At 45.7% G+C, this 12452-nt stretch overlaps 1 long non-coding RNA gene across 1 annotated transcript; it reads left to right on the forward strand.

Annotated features, from left to right (window-relative positions):
• The first annotated feature begins 6 nt into the window (after positions 1–6).
• LOC118501623 lies at positions 7–11838 on the forward strand. The gene is made up of 4 exons (XR_004904259.1): positions 7–85; positions 2170–2346; positions 10662–10819; positions 11695–11838. It is a non-coding gene; the product is annotated as an uncharacterized LOC118501623 (long non-coding RNA).
• The last annotated feature ends 614 nt before the right edge of the window (positions 11839–12452 follow it).

Consider the following 12452-nt stretch of genomic DNA (forward strand, 5'->3'; position numbering starts at 1 on the left):
TGGAGCGCCGAGTCCTCGAGGGTGCGAAGTGGGAGGGACGGATTCGGGCAGTGCTGGGCGCACAAGCGTTGTAGGAACTAGCGGGGTGGGCTCCGAAATTTAGTGATGTTTGTAGGTCTCAGGTACTTAAGTACAAGGCGTTAAAGCCAGCCGGTTTCTCTCCACCAGTTGTGCAGGTGGAGAAACGGAATCCTGTGCATTCAGTAATAATTCTTTAGCTCTTAACCAAGGTGTGCAATGAATGAGGCACCGGTCGTCTTTAATACCTCCTATCCCACCCCCAACTACAGTTCTAAATTAGTTCGAGTGAGTTCAAGTTCCTGAGAGCTGCAGAGAAAAGGAATATTCAGGAGACTTGGAAAATGTGGAAAGATCCATAGTAGAACCACAGAAGAATAGGAACTTAGAATTAGAGAGAGTATCCATCTGGAGGGTCTACAGTATGGTCAAATCTGTGGCATTTTCAAATGCAAATCACAGCGAAGGGGTAGGGGAGGGGGAATTGGAGAAAGGTGGTCAAAAGCTAGAAACTTTTGGTTGTACATATTTTATAATATGTAACATGATGACTATAGCTAGCACTGCTGTATAATAAGAGTAAATCCTAAAAGTTCTCATTACAAAGAGAAAAACTTTTTGCTTTATTCTTTTTATTATATCTATATAAGAAGATGGGTATTAGCTGAATCTCTTGTGGCAATCACTTCACAAAAATTGTAAGTCAAATATATGAACATTGTGCTGTACATTTTATTTTTTTAATCCTTACGCGAGGACATTTTTTTTAAAGGTTTCCTCTCTCTATCCCTCTGTCTGTCTCTCTCTCTAGAGAGGGGAAGGGAGGGAGAGGTAGGGTGTGGTTGCTTTTCATGCACCCCCCTACTGGAGACCTGCAACACCCACGTGAGCCCTACCTAGACTGGGAATCAAACCTGTGACATTTTGGATTGCAGGTTGGCACAAAATCCACTGAGCCACACCAGCCAGGGCTGAGGACATGTTTATTGACTTGACAGAGAGACATTGATGTGAGAGAGAAGCATCTGTTGCAATCTTCTGGTGTATGAGATGATGCTCCAACCAACTGAACCCCCTTGTGAGGGCTCATACTGTACACCTTAAACTTATACAGCGATGTATGTCAATTATTTCTCAAAACTGAAGGGAAAACCCAAGGCATGGAGTGTAATTCCCACATGGACAACAAACAAACAAAACAACAACAACAAAAACCACAATGAAATATCACTTCACACCTATTAGATTGGCTATTATAAAAAACACAAGAGATAACAAATGTTGGCAAGGATGTGGGGAAAAGGGACACTGCGCACTGTTTGGTGGGAATGTAAATTAATGCAGCCACTATTGAAAAAGCAGTGTGGAGGTGCCTCAAAAAATTAAAAACAAAACTACCATATTACCCAGCAATTCCACTTTTGAACATTTAGCTGATGAAAACACTAACTCAAAAAGATATATGCCCCCCAACACATTCATTGCAGTATTGTTAACAACAGCCAAGACATAGAAACAACCTAAGTGTCTATCAATTGATAAATAGATAAAGAAGATTATATATATATATATATATATATATATATATGTATAGAGAGAGAGAGAGAATCAATGGAATATTCAGTCATAAAAAGAATGAAAGCTTAACATTTGGGACAACATGGATGGACTTTGAATGCATTTATGCTAAGTGAAATAAGTCAGACAGAGAAAGACAAATACCATACAATCTCATTTATATGTGGCATCTTAAAAAGATACAAAACCCTGAGCTCATAGATACAGAAAACAGATTGGTGGTTATCAGGGACTGAGGGAGATTGGGGATGGGGAGCTGGAGTGTGGCTCCACCTTTGAACAGGAGCACTAATTCTGCTGGGCCTCTATCACTTTCCATTTAAAGACATGGAACTCCCAGCATGGGGAGCATTGAGATTGTGGAAGGCAAATGCCGGTGGAAGGGTAGTGAGCTAGGGGGCTAGAGAGCTGGGTTCTAGCCCTGACCATGCCTTACTGTGTGACTTTCAACAGGTTTCTTCCCCTCTCTTGGCCTCAGTTTTCCCACCTGTACAGATAAAATGGGTTCCAAAGACTTTCAAGCTCTTTTACTTTTTCAATCTGATAGCCAAAAAAATGTTTTTAACTTTACAGGTTTGGTAGAAGTGGTCAGTGACTCCCCTTTGTGTACTGGCACAACCAAGAGACTTGCCAACCTGCCAAAAGCAAAATAACAGACCCCGTTCTGCTTCTCTTTCACCAGCTTCTGCCTTGGCTCCCAGTAGTCACGACCTGGGGAGTGAAAACACTTTCTTGAATGTGTGGAGCTGGGTAAGTCCCAGAACTGGCTATGCATATAGCCAGGCGATGCACCTTTTTTGTTGTTGTTGTTGTTAAGATTTGATTTATTTACTTCTTAGAGAGAGGGGAAGGGATGGAGAAAGAGGAGAGAAACATCATTATGTGGCTACCTCTCAAGCGCCCCCTACTGGAGACCTGCTTGCATCCCAGCCATGTGCCCTGACTGGGATTTGAACTAGTGACCGTTAGCCATTGACCCTTTTGGTTCACAGGCTGGCACTCAAGCCACTGAGCCACACCAGCCAGGACAGGAGGTGAACCTTTTATTAAAACATCGTGATTTTGCCTGTCATTCTAGCATTTAGAAAAACCAGTATCACATTCACCATTTCACTTGTTCAAAAAAGCAGCAATGTGGCCTTTAGCTTGGGAATTAATTCTGGAAATCATGATGGATCAGCCACTGCTATTCTATTAATATTTTTAAGAATGATTGTGGCAAAGGCCTTCCTATATACTTTACAGTTTATCAAAAGCACCTTTGTGCCCTGGCTGGTGTGGCTCAGTGGACTGAGTGTTGGCTTGCAAACTAAAGGGTCACTGGTTCAATTCCCAGTCAGGGAAAATGCCTGGGTTGTGGGCCAGTTCCCCAGTAGTGGGCGCTTGAGAGGCAAACACACAGTGATGTTTCTCTCCCTCTCTTTTTCCCTTCCTTTCCCTCTCTGTAAGAAGTAAATAAACCAAATCTTTTTAAAAAATCACTTTTGTTATTTAAACCCTTTGAGCAACTTTTACTAGTTTCATTTTAATAATAATAATAATATTAATGACTAATATTTACTGAGTGATTCACATATGCCAGTCACTGTTCTTTGTGCTTTACATGTCTTAACTCATTGAATTCTCATATAACCCTTTGTGCTACAAACTAATATTGTTCCCATTTTATAAGTGAGGAACATGAGGCACAGAGAAGTTAAGTGACTTACCCAAGGTCACGCAGCTGGTAAGTGCTGAACCCAGAGTCACGTTGTCTTGAGACTTTCACACCTCCCACACTTTTTCTTCCTCTGTGAAGGCCTGATCTTTGAACCTTCCTGCAATTTTTTAAAGCATTTTCCAGGGACTAGCCATGTACCAGGCATAGAGGTAGAGGATGTGAGGAGAATCAGAACCAGGCAAGTCTCCAAGGAGGCTATAGCTGTCAGGGGACACAGCAGCTCATAAGCCAATTAGTTTAAGAGAAAGAGAGAGAAGTGTGCAGATGTGTGTAGATGCTCTGGCATCAAAGGGAAGGTTGATGAAATCCCCTGTAGGAATTCAGGGAAGGTTTTTCAGGGGTGGCTACATGAGCAGAGCCCTCAGATGATCAGGAAGGGCCTTACAAGCCAGGGGAATAGCATATACACAGCCATGGCCATGGGGAAAGACATGTGTCCTTTGAGAAACTTAGAAAAATTCATTTATACTTAGAGTGATAATATTAAGGCACTCCTCCTTTTTCCCAGCACTGTAGAGAGCCACATCTAATGGCAGAATCTCAGATCGCTGGTTTTCTTCACCTTTGCCTTAGGGTTCTCTCTGTCCCTCTCTCTGACTCTGCTTCTTTCTCTCTCTGGCCCCTTATTGTCTAAGTTCACCCCAAGCAGCACAAGATGTCTTGGCATCGTGTTGAAATCCTTGAACAGGAAAGGGAAATCATAATGTGGGTAAGTGTGCGTCAGGGGAAGGTGTGCGACACAGCATGTCACACCCCAAAGATCTGGCTTCCCTCCAGGCTGGCCTAGGCCCCAGGCTGCCAGGCCTCTGCCAACTGCCGCTGTGGTCATGCGCAGGCAGGTTGAAGAGGTAGAGGTTGGCATATCCCATGTGCTGGCACAGGGAATCGGGAGTGATGATGGAAGGACTGGCAGGACCACAGGAGGGAAGGGCTTGGTCTAGAGAATTGGCAAAGGATATACCAGGCTGGGTGGTGGCCAGGAGAAGCAGGCAGCAGCTGCTCAGGGTCAGAAAGGAAGCAGAAAATAGAGGAAAGAAAAGAGGGAAAGAGAGAAAGAAACGAATGAGAGGGAAAGAAGTAAGAAAGGAAAGAAGGAGAAAAGAAGGAAAGGAAAAACAGTTAAGAGGTAGACAGACTCCAGAGCCAGTCACCAGGGTTTGAGTCTCAGTCCTGTAGCAGTGTGACCCCAGTGAGTCAACTTCAATTCTCTGAGGTTTAGTTTCCTCATATGTAAAATGGGTTCTTAATAAATAGTACCCACCTCCTAGGCTGGAGGATTAAATAGGTTAATATTTGGCCCTGGCTGGTGTGACTCAGTGGATTGAGCACTGATCTGTGAACCAAAGGGTCACCAGTTTGATTCCCAGTCAGGGCACAAGCCTGGGTTGCAGGCCAGGTCCCCAGCAGGGGGCACAAGAGAGGCAACCACACAATGATGCGTTTCTCCCTCTTTTTGTCCTTCCTTTCCCTCTCTCTAAAAATAAAAAATAAAATATTTTTAAAAATATTTTCAAAGTGCTGGAACACTGCCTGGCACATAGCAAGAACTACGTAAATGTTTGTTAAATAAAGAAAAGGGAAGGGAGGTGTCATTCAAATGCCTTGGCAGTTGTGTCAAGCTGAGTCAGACACTGCCATAGGAAGTGTGAGGATCCAATTTGCTATCATGGGAATATCTTTGAGAGTCATCGCCCTGCCAGATGGGAACTGAGAATAGAATCAAATAGTAACCACATTGGTTGAATCCAGTGGGGCAGGGAGTGGCAGCCTCAGCAGACCTGAAAAGTAGGAAATATGGGATTGGCTTGGGAGTGTGTGAGCTGCAATGCCACCCAATTTGCAGGCCATGGGCTGGCACCTCCTTTGACAAAGCAGTCCCACTGCCTGACCACAGGAGCCTTTGGTAAATGGGAAGGAGGTCCCTCTCCTTCCAACAGATGTAGCCCCATGCCAGGACACAAGCTCTGTCCTGGATGAGAGAGTCATGAACTAGATTTCTGCCCCCACTCAGCCCCTCAACTGTGCCGCACACACCTACAGGATGGTCCATGGGCCAGAGGCAATAATAAAGGGCTCAACATGGTCCTCAGGTCATGAGAAGAAACCACACTGGTTGTCTGCAGCTTCAGATCTCATTCTGCTGAGCCAACCAACTCTCTGGAGATATGTATGCTCAGCCTGTTGAGAAGTTAACCCCAATTCCAACCCAGATTTGTGTATGTGGCATTTTAAGTATTTAAGGTATTTAAGAGAGCTTGATGTGTAGAGTATCTAACACATTAGTCTTGTGACTCCAGTTTAAAACACATAACTCAGAAATTGACTCAGGCCTGCTATTTTAAAGTATTCAGCAAACTAGTATTGAGCACCTGCCTGCATGGGTACCTGAGCTAAACCTGACAGCATTCTAACAGAGAGCTACAGACACTAAAAAAATAAACATACCAAGTAAGTACATTATACAGTATATTAAAAGTGATAAGTGCTATAGAAAAAAGAAGAAAATGAGTGAAGGGAATGGGGTTGCAGTATTTAGTAGGGTGGTGAGAGCGGGCTTCACTGAGAAGGCACCATTTGAACAAGGACCTGAAGGCAGAGAAGAATAAGCCATGGCAATCACTTGGGGAAGAACATTCCATGCAGAGGGAACAGCCAGTGCAAAGTGTTCAATGCAGGGCTGTGCCTGGCAGGTTGAAGAATAAGTAATGAGGCTAACACCCAGGCGCATAGCAGCATTATGAACGATAGCCAAAAGGTGGGAATAACCCAGTGTCCACCAGTGGACAGATGGATAAACAAAATGTGTGTCTATCCATACAATGTAATATTATTTGGCCCTAAAAGGAATGAAATTCGAGTATATTCTGTAACATGGTTAGAATTTTCTCATTGTGCTTAGCAAAATAAGACAGACACAGAAGGACAAATACTGTACAATTACACTCACAGGAGGTACCTAGAGTAGGCTAGTTCACAGAGAAAATCAAATAGAGGTTGCCAGGGGTTGTGGGAAGAGGAGGAAGGGAAGTTGTTGTTTAATGGGCACAGGGTTTTTGCTGAGGATAAGGAAAAAAATTGGGGTGTAGATAGTGGTACTGGTTGCACTACACTGTGAATTTACTTAATGTCACTGAATTGTACACTTGCAAATGGTTAAAATGATAAATATTATATAAGGCCTATTTTACCACAATAAAAAATGGTAATGAGGCCAATGTAGCTGGAACAGAGGGAGCTAGAGGAAGGTCTGAAAGCTCAAAGGGGGACGGCAGGTCCTGGCTATCATAGGGATTTGGGCCTTTACTCTGAGTGACGCGGGGGGTCAGGGGAGAGTTCGGAGTAGGGCAGAAACAGGATCTAACCTCTGGCTCTTGTGTTGAGAAGTGATGCAGAGGGCAAAAAACGCCAAGTGTGCTTGGCATACAGTAAATCCTCAGTAAGTATCACTTGAAAGAATGCCTGTTGAGTGCCTGAAAGGAAACACAAACTCTTAACAGTCGTTGCCTCTGGGGAGGGGAGCTGGTGTAGGCCAGAGGCCTCCTTTTCACAGCACACACTGTCCTCTGGTGGGCTGTGTACATGGGGTGAGCAGAGGGCTGTGGAAAAGCCAAGCCAGCCACCAGGGGGCGCCATATGGACATGTAAGAACCTTGCAGACAGCCTAGGTTTTCAAAGCCAAGATGGTTTGGCTGGTTCTTGTCTGATGGCTTCAGATGTTCCCAACTGCTGGCTAGCAGAGGAGGGTGATCACCCCAGCGGCCTGGGGTGGGAGAGTCAGTTCCCTTTCCCAAGTCCCTGCACTATTGAATCAATACCCCTTTCTCTGGCAGGTAGGATTTATTCAGCGCAGTCAATGACAGTGTGCACCTCAGATGGCATGGCATGGGACTGGCCTTGTGCCTGCAACAGGGCTCATGGGTTCTTTCATCTTGGGAAGGAACCCCGTCGCCAAACTTGCCTTTTCCATACCCATTTCATTGGAGTAAACAGCAGCTCTGTTCAGCCAGGTGCTCCAGACAAAAATCTTGAGGTCATATTTGACCCTTCTCTTTCTCTCACACCTCACTTCTAAATCCATCAGTGAGTCCTATTGGCTTTTGCTTTGAAATGGACCTAAAATATGCCTGCTTCTCCTCACCTCGCTGCCGCCCAACCATCTCTCACCTGGATGACTGCTGTAGCTCCTCCTTGTCATCCCTGCCTCTGCTCTCACCCACCTACCCCAGCCTCTGCTCCCCATGTCCCTCCTCTGGCTCCCACCACAGTCCTCACAATAGTCCACAGGACCTGGTATAAACTGGCCCTCTTTACCCGCCCCCAGACTCATCCCTTGGCACCCTCCCGGGGGGCGGGGGTCTGGTATGCACGCACAATGGCCTCCCACTCCCACTCTCATGGTGGATGCTCCATCTCCAGCAACTGCTGGTCCTGTGTGTGGAGCACTCTTCTCCCAGATTCCTAAATGCCTCTCTCCCTCACCTCCTCAAGCCTCTGAACATATGTTACCTCATTCTGACCACCCTGTCAAAGTAGCCCATCTCAGGCAGGGCAGAGCTGGGACCAGGTGAGGCAAGTGAGGAGCCTGGGGTGCAAAATTTAAGGGAGCGGTCACTCTCAGGACCAGGCAAGCACTGGCCTCCTTTGTGCACTTTGCAAGCCCCATTCACCTGGCTGTTTGCAAGCACCCCATGCTTCCTACCTTCTGTGCCTATGCCTTATGTCAAGTTTCCTCATTACCTATGCATATGCACACGTGTTTATTGATTGCCTCCCTTGAACTAGGATGCCACCTGCCTGAGGAGGAACTTGGTCTCATTTGCTGCTGTATCCCCAGCCTCAAACTGTGCTGGTACAAAACAGGCCCTCAGTAAATGTTTGTTGAAGGACTCAGTGAAGGAATGTGTGATCTTGGGCAAGTTGATGTATCTCTCTGAGCTTGCATACAGAATGGGGATTTTTTTCATATATTTTATTGATTATGCTATTACAGTTGTCCCATTATACCCCTTCATTCCCCTCCACCCTGCATACCCCCTCCCACCCACATTCCCCCCTTCAGTTCATGTCCATGTGTAATAAGTTCTTTAGCTTCTACATTTCCCATATTATACTTGCCCTCCCCCTGTCTATTTTCTACCTACCATCTATGCTATTTATTCTCTGTACCTTTTCCCCCTCTCTCCTCCTCCCACTCTACTGTTGCTAACCCTCCATGTGATCTCCATTTCTGTGGGTCTGTTCCTGTTCTAGTTGTTTACTTAGTTTCTTTTTGTTTTGTTTTAGGTGTGGTTGTTAATAATTGTGAGTTTGCTGTCATTTTACTATACACGTTTTTTATCTTCTTTTTCTTAGATAAGTCCCTTTAACATTTCATAAAATAAGGGCTTGGTGATGATGAACTCTTTTAACTTGACCTTATCTGAGAAGCACTTTATTTGCCCTTCCATTCTAAATGAAAGCTTTGCTGGATAGAGCAATCTAGGATGTAGGTCCTTGCCTTTCATGACTTGGAATACTTCTTTCCAGCCCCTTCTTGCCTATAAGGTCTCTTTTGAGAAATCAGCTGACAGTCTCATGGGAACTTCTTTGTAGGTTACTGTCTCTTTATCTCTCCTTCATGTTTACCTTGGCTAATGTAATTATGATGTGCCTTGGTGTGTACCTTCTTGGGTCCTACTTCTTTGGGACTCTCTGAGCTTCCTGGACTTCCTAAAAGTCTATTTCCTTTGCCAGAATGGGGAAGTTCTCCTTTATTATTTGTTCAAATAACTTTTCCACTTGTTGATCTTCCTCTTCTCCTTCTGGCACCCCTATAATTCGGATGTTGGAACATTTAAAGATGTCCTGGAGGTTCCTAAGCTTCTCCTCATTTTTTTGAATTCTTATTTCTCCATTTTTTCTGTTTGGTTGTTTCTTTCTTCCTTCTGGTCCACTCAATTTTGAGCCCCAGTTTCCTTCCCATCACTATTGGTTCCCTGTTCATTTTCCTTCATTTCTCTTATTGTAGCCTGCATTTGTTCATCTTATTTATGACCAAAATCAACCAATTCTGTAAGCATCCTGATCACCAGTGTTTTGAACTGTGCATCTGATAGGTTGGCTATCTCTCGGTCGCTTAAAAGCATTGGTTCTGGAGATTTTGTTTGTTCTTCTGTTTGAGCCATCTTTCTTTTTTTTTCCCCTTTGGTCTGGTCATGCCTGTTACGTTTGAGGGGTGGAGGCTTAGGTATTCACCAGTGCGGGACATCCCAGTCGCTGGGTTGTGACACTGTATGTGGGGGTGGGGTCCGAGAGGGAACAATGGCGCTTGCTCCGCTCTCTGTTAGTCCTCAGTCCCTTCCACTGCTTCCCCCAAGCAAACTGGGTCCCTCTGGTGCCAACTCCCACTTGAGTGGGCTTGTGCACACCGTGAGACCCTCCAAGGACCTCTCCTGTGAGGCTGGGAGTCTCTCCCTGCACCTCAACCCCCACAGGTGTTTTCAATCAGCTCCCCAAGGCTCTATTTCCCAGCGCTGGGATCCTGGGTTGCATGCAGTGCCTCGCCTCACAATTCCTGCCTTGCTGGGTCTGCCATTTGCCACCCCTCAGCCGGGGTCTGCCAGCTGCCGCTTGCACGTTCAGGGCCCACCTGCTGTGGTCTTGTGCACCCCGGATGCCTTACACGCCAGTCCCAACGTTCTCTGTTCTCCACCCGCCACCCACACCCAGCTGCCCAACTCCACCCCTCCTACCAGTCTGGATGAACAGGTCTATTTTAACTTCTTGGTTGTCCGACTTCCATACAGTTCAATTTTCTGTCAGTTCTGGTTGTTATTCTGTTTCTAAATTGTTGTTGTCCCTATCTTGGTTGTGCGAGGAGGCACAGTGTATCTATCTATGCCTCTATCTTGGCTAGAAGTCCCAGAATGGGGATCTTAATAGTCCATACCCTGCAGAGTTGTTGTGAGGGTCGAGACTGTGTACCTAACACAAGTCACATGGTTTCTGATATACAGTAGGCAATCAATAAAGGTCAGCTGTTGTCATTATTTTTATGAAGCCACGGACACATTAAATGAACTAATGCTAGTTGCTGTAACAAACCAACCCCAAGATTTTGGTGCCATAACTGAACATGTAATGACTAGTGCATGTGTTTTTGGTTGGTGGGCTCGTGGGTGGAGGAGATGGAAGAGACCTCTCTTTATGTGGAGCAGTAAAGCCACTGCCATCTTCAGCACACGGCCTCCAAAGTCACCCAGGACATGATGTTCAGCCAGGAGATGGAAGATGAGAGAATGGGGAAAGTTCATTTATTTTCAGCCACCTGACCCAGAACATCACTTTCTCATAACTTCATTGGCAGGAACCAGTCACACAGCCTCTCCCAGATGTAAGGAAGGCTGGGATTTGTTGTCCCTGACTGGGCAGCTACATCCCACACCAGCTCTGTGCCATGCAAGAGAAGCACAGGTCTCCAGTGGACAGCTGGCCAAGTCTGCCTCAGACTGTTTCTCAGACAAGGTGTATGGTCTGTGAAAAAAAAAGCCTCAAGCTGAGCCTCTGCCAGGCTGTCAAGTCCCCAGTGTTAGTAGGCTGGTGTGAAGAGGGGTAGATACTTCAAGCTGTCCCAGCCTCTCTTTAAGGCTGGGCTTCTGCCCAGTATCCTCCTGCCCAATAGCTCAGATGACCCAGCATGGCTCACCACAGCACACTTGTGAGGAGCAGAAGACCCCAAAAGTAGCAAACAAAATGGAGAAGAGTCTGGGAGAGGCCAAGACTTAGCCTACACCTTTAGGGCTCCTCCCACTGATGTTGTGGGTATCCATATCTCCTCCTTATCATCTTTTTCACCTTTTTACATCATTGTCATCATCATCACTATTGAGTGGACATCTCCTGCTCTTGGCTGGCATACAACCCCCTTTCTACTGGTAACATCTCCATTTCCTTGGGGAACTACCCTCCCCTGCCTCAGCCTATGTTGTTCAGGTAATTCCTTAACCCCATGCTATAGAATTTGTCATTTTTAATACAGGGCTTTCATGTGAGATTTAAAACCCAGCTCAATTCTGCCTTTGAGCAGCCTCCCACACTCCCATGCCTGTCATCTAAACAGTTTCCTTCCTCTTCTCAAGGCCCTCTGTCTTCTCCTGGTAAGCCCCTCAAAATCACTGGTGCACAGGGCATCTTCTGGGAAAAGAGAGGCTTCCTCTGGCCAGACACTGGCCCACCTGAACTGAGTGTTAGGAGGCTTGTTTGCAGAGAGAGATCCCTTGTTATGGAAGCCACACCAGTAAGCTATCACTGTGTAACAAATGCCCCTAGATTTGACGGCTTAAAATAACACCTCCACACTCAGTGACATTAAGTGTTTATTTTTACTTATACATTCACAGATTGGCTGGACAGTTCTTCTGGTCTGGTTTGTCCCTCTCATACATCTGAGATCAACTGCAGACCAGGTATGCAGCTCTGCTGATCTTAGCAGGGCTTTCTCACCTGTTTGGGAGTTGACTGGTTTAGAATGGTTTTGACTGGAATAAATTCAATGAGCTCTCCTCTGTGTCTCCCATTTCACAGCAGGCCAGCCCAGGTTTGTTCACAAAAAGGGAGCAAGCAGAAGCATGCATAATCTCTTGAGGTCTAGGCTCGGATATCACACTGTCACTTCTGCTGCCTTCTATTGGCCACAGCAAATCAGAGACCAACCTAGATCCAAGGAGAAGTAGATCCCCTCTTTCTGGGAGGAACGACAAAGGGGTAGGTATCTGTGTGCAGACTCACATAACAAATTACCACCAACTGGGTGACTCAAACAACAAAGGTTTATTTCCTCACAGTTCTGGAGGCTGGAAGTCCAAGTTCAGGGTATTGGCAGGGTGGGTTTCTTCTGAGGCCTCTCTCCTTGGCTTGCAGGTGGCTGTCTTCTCCTTGTGTTTTCAGATGGTTTTCCTTCCGTGTCTATCTGTGTCCAAATTTTCTCTTCTCATAGAGACACCATATTTGGTTAGGCCCTCTGTCATGGCTTCATTTTAATTTAATTACCTCTTTAAAAGGCCATATCTCTAAATACGGTCACATTCTAACCTCTCAGGGATTAGGATTTCAACAGGTGAATTTTGGAGGAACACAATCCAGCCCATAACAGATAGAG

The sequence above is a fragment of the Phyllostomus discolor genome, chromosome 7, assembly GCF_004126475.2.
Source record: "Phyllostomus discolor isolate MPI-MPIP mPhyDis1 chromosome 7, mPhyDis1.pri.v3, whole genome shotgun sequence".
NCBI classification, from domain to species: Eukaryota; Metazoa; Chordata; class Mammalia; order Chiroptera; family Phyllostomidae; genus Phyllostomus; species Phyllostomus discolor.